Source organism: Cryptotermes secundus, unplaced genomic scaffold, assembly GCF_002891405.2.
Source record: "Cryptotermes secundus unplaced genomic scaffold, Csec_1.0 scaffold312, whole genome shotgun sequence".
Lineage (NCBI taxonomy): Eukaryota > Metazoa > Arthropoda > Insecta > Blattodea > Kalotermitidae > Cryptotermes > Cryptotermes secundus.
Window position 1 is genome coordinate 437442 of NW_019727091.1, and position 15476 is coordinate 452917.

Sequence of the window (15476 nt, forward strand, 5' to 3'; positions counted from 1 at the left end):
TGTTCTTTTTGTATTGTGTTTGTGCATAGTTTTATTGTTTGTTTAATATTATTTTGGTATTGTTGTGTTGGGTCTTTGTTGATCAATGTAAAATTATTTTCATGTATAAATTTCATTATTTTTTGTTGATACTCTTCTTTTGTTATTAGTACCAATGTCTTTCCTTTGTCTGCTTTTGTTGCTATTAATTTGTTATCTAGCATTTTTCTTTTTATATTCATAGCTAATTTCCATTCTCTCTTACTTTTATAGTTATTATGGATATCTTTGTTTTTGCTAATTTCTTTGATTTGTTTCGCAACTATGTGTCTATAGTAGTTGTGTTCTGTTATATCTAGTTTTGTTATTGCTGTTTCTGCTTCTAGAGCTAGTGTTTCAATCCATTTTTTGTTTTTATAGTGTAGATTGTATTTTAGCCCTTTGCTTAAGAGCTGAATTTCGTCATGTGTGAAGTGAGTATTCGTACAATTTTTTACGCGTGTATAATTTGTGTTGTTATGTTTGTTTGTTGTTGTCTGGGTTTCTTCCATGCTTTTCAGTTTTTGTTGTTGCTTTAAATATATAGTTTTCATTTCGTGTTGTAGTTTTTGGTTTATTTCATCTTCTAGAATATTCCACATTTTTTGCCATGTATTAGCGTTGTGTATGTGTTTGTAGTAAAGTTGCTTGTTTAATTGTTCCTTCTTTTTGTATAAGAATTTTATTTCGTTTTTTATACACGATATTTGAGCTTGTGTTTTAGTTTTTCTTGCTGCTTCATTATATTCCGGTATCTTAATTTGGGCGTATTTCGGTATTAATCTATTCTTCAAACATGACTTATTAAAATTTATATTGGCATTGCAATCGACGTAGCGATGTGGTATCCTGAACAATTTTAATATTTTTAACGTTTGACAATGTATATGATACATACATATTTTAGTTATTTTAATGTGTGAACATGGCATGCAATGAACTGGTTTGACGTGGACAAGTAAGCACCTGAAGATGGCATTATTATGCCGAAACATGTAGTGCGAGGGAGATAAGGAGATAAATGAATGTATGCACTGCAAGAGGGATTAAATAAATCATGGACATATACCATTGAACTGCAGTACATTAGATTGGATACAATGTTAATCATTTAAAATACTTTTCTTAAAAATACAATAAGTCAGATTATATAAAAACTAAAAGTTATTGTATAAAACAAGAACATGAACATTATAGGTACATTACTTGTTGAGTCATCCATCACGGCCATTTGGTTATGTGATTTCCCTAAGATGCTGCAGTAGTTACTTACTCATGGAAACACCGTTGCTCTGATTCAGTTTCTCAACTACATATATACGCAATATACGTAACACATAAAAATACGCAAATTTTAAAAATATGTGTATGCATAACTTCGACACCAGGTTACGGACAGAACCTAGCGCATTCTCGGTCATGCACAATTTTCTGAAACAATGGTGAGAGCTAGTAAACTAACACGAAGTTCGAATACTGCTCGATCATCATTAGCCCTGCTGACACTGCCTTTTATATTCCCTGCCAGTTCAATGAAGTGAAATGGAGAAGGCCAGAAAGGCAGCTAAAAAAGCCCGATATGTAATTTGGTTAGGTTACATACTTCCAAACAACTGAATCGCTGAAAGGAAGCAGCAGAACTAACGCTTTGAAATTTGACCGGAAACCCGGCAACAACCACACCGCACCGGTTTGAGAAAACAGTTTTTCTATTGGTTGAATTCAACTTACTAGAAAGGGTCGGAAACTGTAGCTAACATAAAGCACCAAGATCGTCTGTTAATGAGGAAATACAATGCAAGTTCTGTTATTATTTAATTTTTAAACACCTTAAATGTTCATACTTACTGAATAATATTTTACGGCATTATATGAGCCTATTAATTCTAAGCCGCAGTAAACAGCATGACTGGAGATTCTCGCATCGTCGGTGTAGGAGTACATGGTAGCGGTTATGTTTCGTAGGTAATTCTCCATTGCATGCAGTGGTTTGAATCATTAAAGTGAATTTGCTGAGTCGTGCGGTGCTGAACAGTAGGTAGCTACAACTAGAAAGCGATGAACGGCGATGAACTGCACGGGATCGTATACATAATCATAATCACTGGTGTTTGACCCATACATCTATCATAGAAGAGACCCAATACAGAAACAAAGTCTCATATATTATTTACGCTAAATAAATATATTTGCCAAAAGATCAGTTTTTATGCGACATAAGAATATGTATACATGATTTGATATGATTATTTACGTTCTGAACTCCTTAAAGGTTAGTTTAACAAACCTGAACCAGTAGATTCTACAGGGATCTGGCGATGGTGGATGACACAGAATTACTGGCTTTTTGGACTTTTTTTTTTTTTTTATCGTTCGGAATTCTAGGTAATAGAGGACACGACATGGAGGAAACTGGATCTCTTCAGGTGAGAAAGGAAGACACCTACACGGTTAACCCCCATATTAAGAGTTAATCTCAAACACTGGACAACTCCTGGCAGATTCACCCTGCTATTTCAATATATAAAACTAGGCCAGTTTAGTGGGAGATAACAAGAAACCATAAAATAAAAATTGTGAGAGCATGCACATGCGTGGAACTAGAATCGAAAAGGAGATAAGACATTTGTGTTAGAAACCTAGCTGACAAAAACCAAGTGCATGAGCACCNCCATCGTCCGGAATTCTAGGTAATAGAGGACACGACATTTAGGAAACTGGATCTCTTCAGGTGAGAAAGGAAGACACCTACACGGTTAACCCCCATATTAAGAGTTAATCTCAAACACTGGACAACTCCTGGCAGATTCACCCTGCTATTTCAATATATAAAACTAGGCCAGTTTAGTGGGAGATAACAAGAAACCATAAAATAAAAATTGTGAGAGCATGCACATGCGTGGAACTAGAATCGAAAAGGAGATAAGACATTTGTGTTAGAAACCTAGCTGACAAAAACCAAGTGCATGAGCACCAATATGAAGAAATGGGGAAAAACTGTGAAGACATGTAATATCTACCACTAGTGCCAGTCTATGAAAATACTATGTTCATTCGCTGTCAACAAAGCAATGAGACTGATCTTAAAAGATATTGATATAAGTGTGGTTGCCTTCAGTGCACCCTCCTGGCTTATATATATACACACACGCACGCACGCACACGTGCACAAACTTCATCGTCTCTGACATGGCCAAGAAACTTTCTGATATTTTTCATTTCACAATATTATATGCTAGTTCTTAATATGATATACAATACCTTCTGTAATTTTATTTTCATAAAGTAACCAGACTAATGCTACAAGGCTCAGTTTTCAATTAAATAATTTTCCTAGGGAGTAAAGCGTGGCCGGTGCGTAGGGCTGACAACCTTACCGCAATCTTTGAGCTGATTTAGATAATGTGGGACCCTCAACGTCTCACAACCCTATGGGCCTTCACAGCCTGGTACAGGGTTAGCTTTACTTTTTATAGGCATCTTTGATTAATTTGGAAAATAACTGTGACTACAGTTCCTCTAACCCCCAATTTCCTATAAGGTCTTGGAATTGCCAAAGAACATTTTTCAGAAACAACCCCTAAATCTTTTGGGACATACCACCACGTAGTCTGTTGAAAGTAAACTGGGGTTTTGGAGGGACCTGTTGACCCCACTACACAGCATTACATCCCAGAAGATAGAATTCTTCATAACCACCACTGTGAGAACTAAAAATCCTAAATAATTTCCAGTTACTGGGTCTTTTGGGTTATGATACCTTCTAGTCTGATGTGTACTAACATTTTGGAGGAACATACTGGCACAACCTTCAGGGCAGATAGTGGAGGCTGTATGTTATGTCTTCATCTTGGTACCCTCCTACCACATCACACAGTCACAATCCACAGGGTCCAGCCAAGGTCTATGGCCCATCCAGCTTCCTATCCAACTTGTACTGAGCGCAAATTCCCTGGGAGTAAAGGGACTGGAGAGTGAAGCTGACCACTCACCTCAGTGTCTTCATGGTATAGTGCTTAATTAATTAAGCAGAGGACTTTACCTTTTAATTTACCACAATGCAGACCGCAGAGTTCATTCCAACATTTGAAGTAATATACTGCTTCTAACTTCTGACACTGCACACTACAATCCCCAAGAATATGTCATGAATCATCTTGTAAACCTTAAATCTTTTAATTGAAATTAAGTAAGTAGGTAACTAACTTCATGGTGTTGAGCCCTTCTTGATAAACCACCAACTGTTTAGCTATTCAAGAACTTCCCAGCATTTTATGGAACCAAAAGGTTCATTATCGTGTTCACAAGATCCCTCCACCAGATCAGTCCAGTCCATATTACTCCATCCCATCTCTCTGAAATCCATTTTAATATCCACTCACCTACGTCTTTGTCTTCGTAGTAGCTTCTTTCCTTCTCGCTTTCCCACAAATAACCTATATGCATTCCTCTTCTCCTCCATTTGTGCTGCATGCCCTAGCCATCACATCCTCATTGACTTTATCATTCTAATTATACTTGGCGAAGAGTACAAATTATGAAGCTCCTCATTATGCAGTTTTCTCCAAACACCCTCTGTCTATGTTCCTCCTTTAATGTCAGAGACCAAGTTTCACACCCATACACAATCATAGGCAAAATTAGCTTTGTATACAATGAGTAGATATGGAGATGAAATATGTGGACAGACAAGATTTTATCCAGTAGGTTGTCAAAAGAAGCTTGGAAGCAGATAACACTGCATGTTTTTGCCACAATTGTGAAGTACACAGTGAATGAAAATGTTTCAAGGCTCATCACACTAAATTAAACACTACAGGTATAAATGCAATTCTTCATAATTTAGATAACGTAAACTTTTGAACAAAAATTAATTTAGTTCTGATGTACAGTCAGTTACACAAACTGTTGTACACCATGACTCTAAAATGTAATTGTACTTTGGAGTAGCACCAGGAATCAATTTAAATGTCCTTGAACAAACGACTGAAGAACTTGGTATTCCAAATTGCTGGGTTTAATCAACAAAATTCAAATTCAGAAATCTGTAAGGCTCTACTGTCCACTGTAAGGCTACTGAAACAACAGAAATACATGTTTTATTTACGGTACAATAGAGAGAGAGAGAGAGAGATATATATTTTTATAACATTTCTGTCATTAAATTTTAAGGCAGTGGGCACAAAGAATATAATGTATTTTAATGGTTATGAAAACATGTATTTTGCATGTATATCTCAACGTTACATTAGTACAGTGTTAATTTTTAACTTACATAATGCTTCATTATAAAACAAGTATTACAAAGTAGGTACAAGAATAGGCCTGCTACAGGCATATGGGGTATACAAAAAGACACTGTAAATACTAAAAACAAGGGATTATTATATATGACTACAAGAGCCAGAATACAGCATCTTTCCAAAAGATGTTTTAATTGTATTTACTTACTAAAATATAAGACAAGAATCACTGTATGTGCCGTCACTGATCACACCAGGCACAGCAGAGTATGTTGTCCCCTAGTGTCAACTCTTAACAGCACTGCACAAAATGGTGTACACAACAGACCAGCATATGTTTTCAGTGAAGTTATTTCACAAGATTGCTAGGACATGAATTCTGGGTAAAATTTGGAGCAAGAAAGCTTGAAGCAGGTCTGCAATAAACAGATTAGTTAGCATGTATAAAACAACTGGGACCATGGATGATGGTAAAAAGGATACTGTTAGCAGAAACAAATTAAATTACCAGAAAAACAATACATGTATTCAACAGTGCCACATAACATTGGAACATTTGTATGTCCTTCTCAACAACATGGCTTTGCAGGATCATGAATGCGCATAATTGCTCAAAAACATGTGCAACTGTTTCCATATAAAAATTGTATAAAGGCAGCAATCTCTTGGTGACAGTGATAAAAGACAAGAGAATTGGCTTATGGTCTATTTTTGCAGTTTTCTGAGGAAGTTCCTCAAAGTGGTTTGCAGAGAAGGTCCACACATTTACATCATCCAAACTGTAAAGTGAACTGGGCTTTTTGCCAATGATACTGTTGGACCAATCTTTCTCAAAGATATTGTGACTGAAGAATGTTATCTGCATGTCATCAGAGGGCATTTACTCCCATCCTTCATGGTTTGGGCATTAATTTCAAGAAACCAGGTTTTCAGAAGGATATGGTGCAACTGTATTGCAACACATATAGTGGCGGATGTTCTCAATAAGCAATATCAGTTGGTTTTGTCTAGTTGATTTCTTGCATATTTTGAATATGGTCTGCCCTCTATGCATCTCAACCAATGTGAGTTCTTCTTGTGGGACTTTCTTAACTATACTGTTTATGGTAATAATTCACCATAATTCAAGAACTGAGTAAGAAGTTTTAGCAGCTGTCACAGCATCAGTGAACACATCATGGCTTGAGTATTGCAGAAATTTCAAAGAGTACTACAGATGATTCTTGATGTAGATTTTGCACATACTGAAAATGTTTTCACTTAATTCTCACTTCAAGAATTTCATGTTCAATGGAAGCAAGTACAATAATGTTATTAATGTATATTTTGTAAACATATATATACAATAAAAATTAGATTGTGTTTTTGGTATGACCTAGTATGCTGTATAACAAGTGAATATCCAATGGTCCATGCTTCATCTACTCTTTATTGCAGCTTTCATTCAAACTAAAAAAGATATTTCCACACACAGTGAACTGAAGATATCTGACAGCACACTTAAAGTATATGTAATGAGACAGAAAACCGTTACCACAGCAAAGAAAAAGAAAAACCCCAAAGCCATAAAGAATTTCAGCATGGTGGCAATGATATGACTCAAATTTTAAGCAGTAATATTGAACATACTTATTTACGTGTAGAACTGAATTTATATATTCAGACTTCACTGCATCAACACAAGGTGGTTCAAATATGACCAGGACTGATTTGTGTGTAAACAAGCCGCAACGCGCAGCAGGTGTGCGACCTTCAGAGAATGAAGCCACAACCTCCACCCTCCCTCCTCTTCGGGTTAGAACCTGTTCAGTCCTGTCTGGGAATTGCTAGAGTGGTGAGCAAACAGAAGGTACTGTGGAGCGTGGAACAACGCATTGTGATCAAATTCCTTGGAGAAAATGTCCTGTCCGCTGAAATTCACCAGACTCCAACAACAGTATGGGGAAGAGTCTCTCTCACAGACCCGTGTGTTTGAGTGGTGTACATGCTTCAGATGGGGGAGAGCGCGTGGAGAATGAACCGCATGATCATCAGCCTTAAACATCCATCACCTAGCCAAACACTGATTGTGCAGATGCACTTATTTGTGAGAATAGGCGCATCACTATCAAGGAACTTGGAGCAATGCTGTCCATCAGTGTTGGTAGTGTAGAAGACATCATGAAATACCACCTGCACTATTGCAAGGTAAATGCACGGTGGGTACCACGCACTTTGATGGATGTGAACAAAATGGTGCGCATACAAGCTGCCAGTCGCCTCCTACAGCAGTTTGAAGACGATGGTGATGCATTTTTGAAGTCTATAGTGACAACCAATGAAATGTGGGTGCATGACTTCATTCCCGAGTCCCAGCAGTCATCACGCGAGTGGCGGCATACCAGTTCTCCCAAACCCAAGAGAGCGCGGAGGAGCCGTTCGGCAGGAAAAGTGATGGTAACGTTCTTCTGGGACTGGCCAGGGGTTATCCATGTAGACTTTCTGACAGATGCCAGAACAGTCAATGCAGCTTATTATTCAGACCTCCTGGCAACAGACGTGAAGGAAAAGATCCAATCCAAGCAGAAGACAGGTGGAAAGCAGGTAGCCTTCCTTCAAGACAATGCACACCCCCATATGGCCAAAACAACAATGGAAGCCCTCCGGAAATTGAAATGGAACCTTGACACATCTGCCATACAGTCCTGATTTGGCCCCAAGTGATTTCTACCTGTTTGGAAGACTCAAATCAGACTTGCAAGGCATGTGGTTTGTGGACAATGACACCGTCATCCAGACTGTTCGGGAGTGGATACGCCGCCAACCACAAGCCTTTTTTGAAAAGGGCATCATGATACTTCCAGAACGTTGGGAAAAATGTGTTGACTCTGGAGGAGAGTATGTTGAAGACTGACATGTGCAAGTAAGTGTTTGGCAATTATGGTTTTAAAAAAGAAAATCAGTCCCAGTCATATTTGAACCACCTTGTATTATATATATTGTGACAGATTTGTTCAAAGCATTAAGCTATAGATCTAGAAAAAAGCCACTGAATGGTAAACACATTCAAACAAACATGTGGTGGCCAACAATACAGGGGTGGTGTTTTCTACGCGGTTAAGTCCGAGACCATTGCTAGGCAGTAGCTAGTGTGCCGAAGGGCTGGATGGGTAGCAATCACATGGGAACCCCAACAGACATGCACACAACAATGGAAGAGCTGCGCTTTCTGTGCATGGTCCGTGTTGAGAGGATATAATAAGAATCAGCATAGTACAGTTGGACTCAGTTGTCGTAGATCAGAATTCAGGGAGGTGGTAGTTGAAGGAATTAGACTGTGCCAAAACACTTAGTGTATCACATTACATTTTCCATAGTACAGTGATATTAGGAGTGTGTAATTTAGTGAGCCTTTTATAGTTCCTGTGTTATAAGTCCATTGCCAGGAAACAGATATTGAAGACTGGCAGAAATAGACTGAGAAGATCAGTGTGGAGTGATTTGTAAAGTGGAAATCAGCATCAGGGTTATAATTACTTGTAGTTATGAGCTGAAAGGTGTCAATAAATGTAATCATTCAATCCAAAACCCATTATTATTAGTAACAGAGCCATAAACACATGACAACTGGTGTCAGGAGTGGTTAACGCAGCTAAACTCATGTTTCATTATATATTGTTCTTCTGACAACAGGCCAGCGAAAAATCTAACAATCTACAGCAAAACCATCAATTATTATGGGCATTATAACATAGGTGTGCAGCTGGACAATACATAGACGTCGAACCCCTGCAGACGATTTAAATCCCTTGATGAAACATACACGGCAAACCGCGCTGAGCGGTTAAAACCATAAATATGTGGTAAGACTGGATTGATGACTGCATTGTGTACTTATATCACCACACCAAGGAATTGCAACAAATAATGGAAATACTGACCGAAATGAAGGCTGACATAACCCATTGGTCAGAGGTGGGCGCCAACAAGATGAAGGTGGATGCCAGTATGGAAACCAACCAAGAAATGCTGGGCAGGATGCACATATATCTAAAGTAAATGAAAGAAGAAATGCCGGCCAAGATGGAAGCTAGGATGGAGGACAATAATGAGAAGTTTGAGATCCTTCAAAGCACTCTCGTCTCCTGGATGGACATACATCAGAGAAGCTGGAGGCCACAATTCACTCCCTGAGGTCATGGGAAAAAAAGAGACAATGGTCTGCCAAGAAATTATGGAGGCGCATCTGGGGTGCAAGGAACCAACCTCACAGGACATGGAGTCTGAAGCGGGGTATCAGGAGGTCCCTAAGGAACATGCCACAGTGGAAGCTGGCAGAACGCCAAATAAGTGGCATAAGGACCGGCATCTAGCCAAAAGCACTGCCAAGAGTCAATGGAGCAGATTGGGGGAAATTGCAGATCCCAGAAGAAATTGGTCACAAAAGGAACCCAGAAAGGATGAACAAAGGAAAAGAGATGCTGGAAGGTCCCAGAATGCAAAATGGGAATAAAGGACCCAGGCACAAAACAGCAGCTGTGTCTTAAGGTCAAGAGGATATCAGATGGGTTTAACAGAAAGGCTTTCCGACTGGAGTTTGTGAAGTGAGTAGCCAGGATATCCAGCGTGTTGTGGAAAGTGGGGAACTCGACCTCGTGGAAGGGTCATCCCCTCCGGATGGGGAAGTCAGGAATTTGACATTGTGGAGGGGTTGGCCCCTTCCAAAACGAAGAACCTACTAGCAGCATTAGCGTAAGAAGAGCTGGAAGTGTGGAAGCACCAGCTGTTTGGGATACTTTTGCCCCACCATTTGAAAAGAGAAATTCTGGATGTTGGTGATGCAACTGGATCTACTCACACCTTATCAGGGAGCTGCTCGGGATGAGCGGCCTTAAGGAGGGAGCAGTTGGTGGATGAACACTGTGGGAAACCGAAACAAACCAGAGATGTCACAAGCAGAACCCTTGGAAGGGAATGAACAGTGACACACTGATAGGCTACTCATCCCGAGTAGCCTTAAGGAGGGAGCAACGTGATGGATTTGCTCAAAGCATTAAGCTATGGAGCCAAAAAAACCATTGGTAGGTAAACACCTTCAAAGGAATATGTGGCCAACAATACAGAAGCAGTGTTTTCAAAGTGGTTTGTGCTGAGACCATTAATAGGCAGTAGCCAGCATGCCAATGGGCTGGCTGGGTAGTGATCATGTGGGAACCCCAACAGACACACGGTTTGTGCCAAGATGATATGAGTCAGGGTGGTTTAGGTGGACTCAGTCGTCACAGACCAGGATTCAGGGAGTCAGCAGTCGAAGGAATTAGACTGTGCTAAGAACACTTAGTGTGTGACTTTACATGTGCTGTAATGTATGTAATTCAGTGAGACTTTTATAGTTCCTGTGTTATAAATCCGTTGCCAGGAAATGAATTGCGAAGACTAGTGGAAATAGGCTGAGAAGATTAGTGTGGAGTGATTTGTAAGGTTGAACTCTGCAATAATGTTATAATTACTTATAGTTATGACCTGTAAGGTGTTAATAAATCAATCATCCAATCCAAAACCCATTATTATTAGTCACAGAGCCATAAACACACGACACTATATACATTTTCTGTTATGTCTATATTTTGTCAGCATTTTATTCCTGATAATTGTTTTCTAATCCATACTGTTGTCTTCTGGGATGACACCATAATGGGAATCTTCATGGCTCTGAGAATCTGAAATTTTGATCTCTGTTAGTATCTTGAAATTTTTACTGCTTGAGCTAAACCTACTAGAGAACTGAAGCAAATGTACCCAAATTTCATGCAAGAGAATAAAAATTCAAAATGCATCCAAAAAACTAATATAAAATATTTTAAATATACATTCCTCAACTCTATTGAGTAGTTTTGAATTTCTCAGGCATTCTTTTCACTAGTTGCACAAAATACACATCTGGCAGATATGAAAAATGCCATCAATGCCAGAAATGGATCCGAAATCTACCATGTTCCATAAAAGTGGCTTTATTAAATCAAACTACCGACATGCAGAAAAATGGCATTAAGCACTTAATTTAAAGAACATGTGCATAGTTGCACAGGTCCAAGTGAAAAGGTTTCTTCCCACACTGGTTATGAAAGCTTTGCATATTGTCATTGATATACCAATATTCATTCATATACAATATAGTTTTGCTTTTGACTGCATGTTAAAATCGGTTTTCATTGTTTTTCTGGATATGAATGTTTTTCACAGTATATGATTTACAGAGTTTTTTGTTTAAAATATCCACAAGCCTGCTTCAGTATATATAAATGAGTATAAAACTCTGATTATACAAAAACTTAACTTGTAATAGCAGAAGAATAAGTACATTATATTAAATGCTGTTTTTTTTTATGAGGGTCAAATATATATCATTTATGTTCATGTGACATGGTTAACATGAGTTATAACAGTTTGGAATGATTTACAATTGCCTTCCATTCATTAAAATATTATAAGTATGATTCTTGTTGTGCCATTCAGAGCATCTATGATCTGATCACTGTCAGTATCTTATTACCATTTCTCATGTTAGAAACAACCACATGAGCTCCAAATGCCATTTGACTTCTCTCTTTAACAACACGTTTCTAATTTAATCTATCAAATTTTATGTCTTGTAATGAGGTCCCTCAAGATTATAGATATATTATCTTCCCCACAACAATCCTCAAACAGCAACTTCACTTCATTAGTTGACAATGTCACACCTCTTTTAGGGTAGCATTCCCTTTATAGCACATTTTCTTTCCTTAAGGAAAAAAGCAGGTTTATGATATCACCATGCTGTCAGTGTATGCATATGTCTGTACACCCATTTCAGTGTTTGAACCAAATGGCTGATATTAATTAAATCTGATATGAACATGATATCACTGGTGGCCACCCAAACATCATATTTCTTAATTTCCTACAATCAGTAATGAAACCACGATTGTCATGTGAACCTGTGAGGTGACAGCAACACTAGTGTTATTTAAAATAGGAACCTGAAATGATGTGTGGTAATAGTTCTTCGTAAAATATGCCTCTTCTCTCAAGACAACTTTTTCATAAAAAGTAACATAACATGGTGGCTTTAGCTTTTGCTGTGATTGCAATCATTAATTAACCAGTGGAGCTCCAGGAATGTGCAGCACGTCCACAAATGAGTGGCACCACTGCTTTCATAATTGGTTCCGGAGGACACTACATTCCATTGGATGTGATAAAAAAATGTGACCATTGATATAAATTTGTCCTCTCTTTTTAACTACATCATCTCTTCCCATTTGATAGCACCATATTCCATACCTCACCCTTAACCGTCATTGTGACATCTAAATATTGGTCTAATTCCCCTTTCTACCCCCATTCACTTTGAAGATTGTGATCACAATGTATGCTGAAATACTGAAACAGCTTCAGCATGTGTGAATAAACCCCAAAAGCCAACATTACATATTGCAGTTATCTTTGACAGATTACTTGAGTTTCAGAACTTTTCTGATTACCTAAGTATATGCTGTAATGGACAAATGGAATTGAAATGGGAGAAAATGGACTTATCACCTACCAAAGATGGACATCACTGGAATTGGTGAATAAATATGTATCACCTAAAGAAGAGAGACTGAAAAACATAGGGAGAGATGGATAAGTAAGAATGAAGCAGAAATTTTGTCTTCAAAAAGAAGACAAAGAGGACAAACAATTGCTATAAATAAGCCACATTTCATCCTGGTAAGTTTAACTCAACAGGAAAGGTGTTTTGTATTTCATTGATTCTAAATGCCAGCTAAGAGTCATTATCTAGTGACTTATCATCATCACACCAGTCATATTTGGACATACCACAATGTCAGCAGATCTTGACTGAGGGAGGGAGGAATGGAGGGAGGTCAGCTGCATTCATAAGGATCTGGAATTATCCTGCATATCTCATCAGACACAGAGTTTCTTATAAACTCCTATAGAATTATAATTTTTCTTATATCGGCAAATTCTAGGCAAGGTGTCAGAAACCCTGGATTGGTTTCTGATAGTAGCTTACAATATGCTACACATTAGGTATCCAATTAAACAAATGCATTAATTTCTGCTGAACCAGAATCTACTGATGTGCCTTTAAAACACAAAAACATATTACATGTAACTTTTTAAATATATTGGCTATGGCACAATTTCTTGTGTGGCAAGTGATATGATTAGTAGGGAAAGAAGCACCTGAGATTTATCAACTATTTTTCATTCTCTTTGTAACCTACTGACTTTGCTGCAAAACCATGTAACATGTTCCATTTTCTGCAGGAGACAGGATGGTTATAACCTTATCAATTACATACACATCAAGAAAACTTATGAACTTGTGCAAACTGTTTTCCATCAGCGATTACATAAACCAAATTGTTACATTAAAAGTAATTCATTAAACGTAATTCAGTCTGGGTGTAGAAATCACAGTACACAAGAGCTGTCAGTGAAGAAGACAAAGACTACACATTTTAAGTTCACAATACAGTAGTGAGTTGTTACTTCACATTTCATTATGCAAAATTTTGACAGTACATGTGTATTCTCAGTATTAAAAAACCATCTTAATATAACTTTACTTCTAATGTTAAACCGTTGAAAACAACACTTCTAGTTAACATAAAACTGAAATTATTTACACAGCTTGAATGATTAACCTTCAAATAACACAGCTTTAATCTTCTAGGAAGGAGTTTCATAAACAATAATGCAAGAGTTTCACAAATATCCCTTAATAATTATTACCATAGTGTTGTTTCTAATATTAATTGTAATATTCCAGACTTCAGAGCAAATAAAGTAACAAATTTACTATTAAAGGGAACAGTACCATGAATTAAAAAATACAAAAGCTGACTGAAAAGAAATGACACACAATGTGATCATCAGACAGCTTCCCAAAATAATCTGATACATTTAGGCAGGACAGACACACACTCTGGCTTCAATTCAAGCGACTGTGATTCTGGACTGCTGGAATAATCAACAAACCAAGAGGTTACACACATTTTGTGGTGTTCCACCTTGGTTGACCTTCAATGGACTACATGAAATTATATCACAGGAAAGATAATTCTTCATAACCTCTGGTGTGAGAACCTCAAATCCTAGAAACATTGTGATTTCTCTTCAGTAATGCCCCAACATGGTGCTGAATAGCTGCTGTGAAACTAGTTTATGTGTATCTGCTGGAAAACTGTAATCCTAAGTTAAGTACCTACCCTTGTACTTAGTTGTGTTATCTGGTGTGTCAAAACGCAACATGTGAGATAAACACTGGACCAATAAGTGTTCATGTACTGCACCTATGTGAAAAAAAAAGTTACAGTCTGAATTTTTAGAATGTTACAGTTCAAAAGAGAAAAACTACCACTGCAGTTGTAAATAAGTTAAGACATACACCATCAACATTGATAAAAAACAAAGGAAAGGAGCCAAATCAAAGTAATGAGTGAATGTAAGCTTTTTATAAAGATGGAAGGAATGTGTGCAGAACAATAGATAGCAATTCTCATGCTTTTTGTAATGTGGGTAAGTTCTATTTTAATGTGTTTGCTGGTCTTTTGATTAGAGGTCTGAACTGAGTGTCCAAAGTTGAAGCACAGAGAGAGTGTCTCTTCTGCCTGAGTGGCTCCAACAGTTTCTGGGAAGTTCTCAGATGACTGTCCTGTATAATATGCATATTTCACTCATACAACTTTCTCTCCCCCAAAACAACCAAGTGATCATTATTTCATCATGGTGTCTACTGCACTTATTAAATATTACAGAAATATGAAATTTATTTTCACTTTTTAATGCTAGTCTTACTGTAGTCTTGTTTTTTTTTATCTGCAATATGTAGATTAAATGAACATTTATACATAACAGATCTATGTTGATTCAACACCAACAACTGGAAAACAGAACAGATTTCATGCACATAATACAAATATGGAGCAACCTTAAGCATCCATCAAATCACGACATAATGCAGTCTGGTTTTGAAAACAAATGCCTGTAACAGATGTATATATTTGTGAAAGTGTAGAAGGATTATACTGAATTGCTTATACAAGGAAATACAAGTTACAGAAAAATACTGAACAATGTTAACAATTAAAGAATGAATTACTCAGTGCTGAAATACTGCTATTACAAAAACATAAACCGCAGAAGTTTTTCTGGTGTTTAATAACTGTTCTATTATAC

General features: G+C 37.5%; 1 protein-coding gene and 1 long non-coding RNA gene across 2 annotated transcripts in view; both read right to left on the reverse strand.

The window, feature by feature from the left end:
• Positions 1 to 1666, reverse strand: part of LOC117282302 — a 4733-nt gene extending 3067 nt beyond the window's left edge. The window contains exon 1 of the long non-coding RNA XR_004513017.1: positions 1225 to 1666. This is a non-coding gene — a long non-coding RNA (uncharacterized LOC117282302). The remainder of the gene's footprint in view (positions 1 to 1224) is intronic.
• Positions 1667 to 13175: 11509 nt separating this feature from the next.
• LOC111864352 (sodium/glucose cotransporter 5) overlaps positions 13176 to 15476 on the reverse strand; it is a gene marked incomplete in the record, with an annotated part of 159836 nt that continues 157535 nt past the window's right edge. The window contains 1 exon segment of the mRNA XM_033751398.1: positions 13176 to 14590.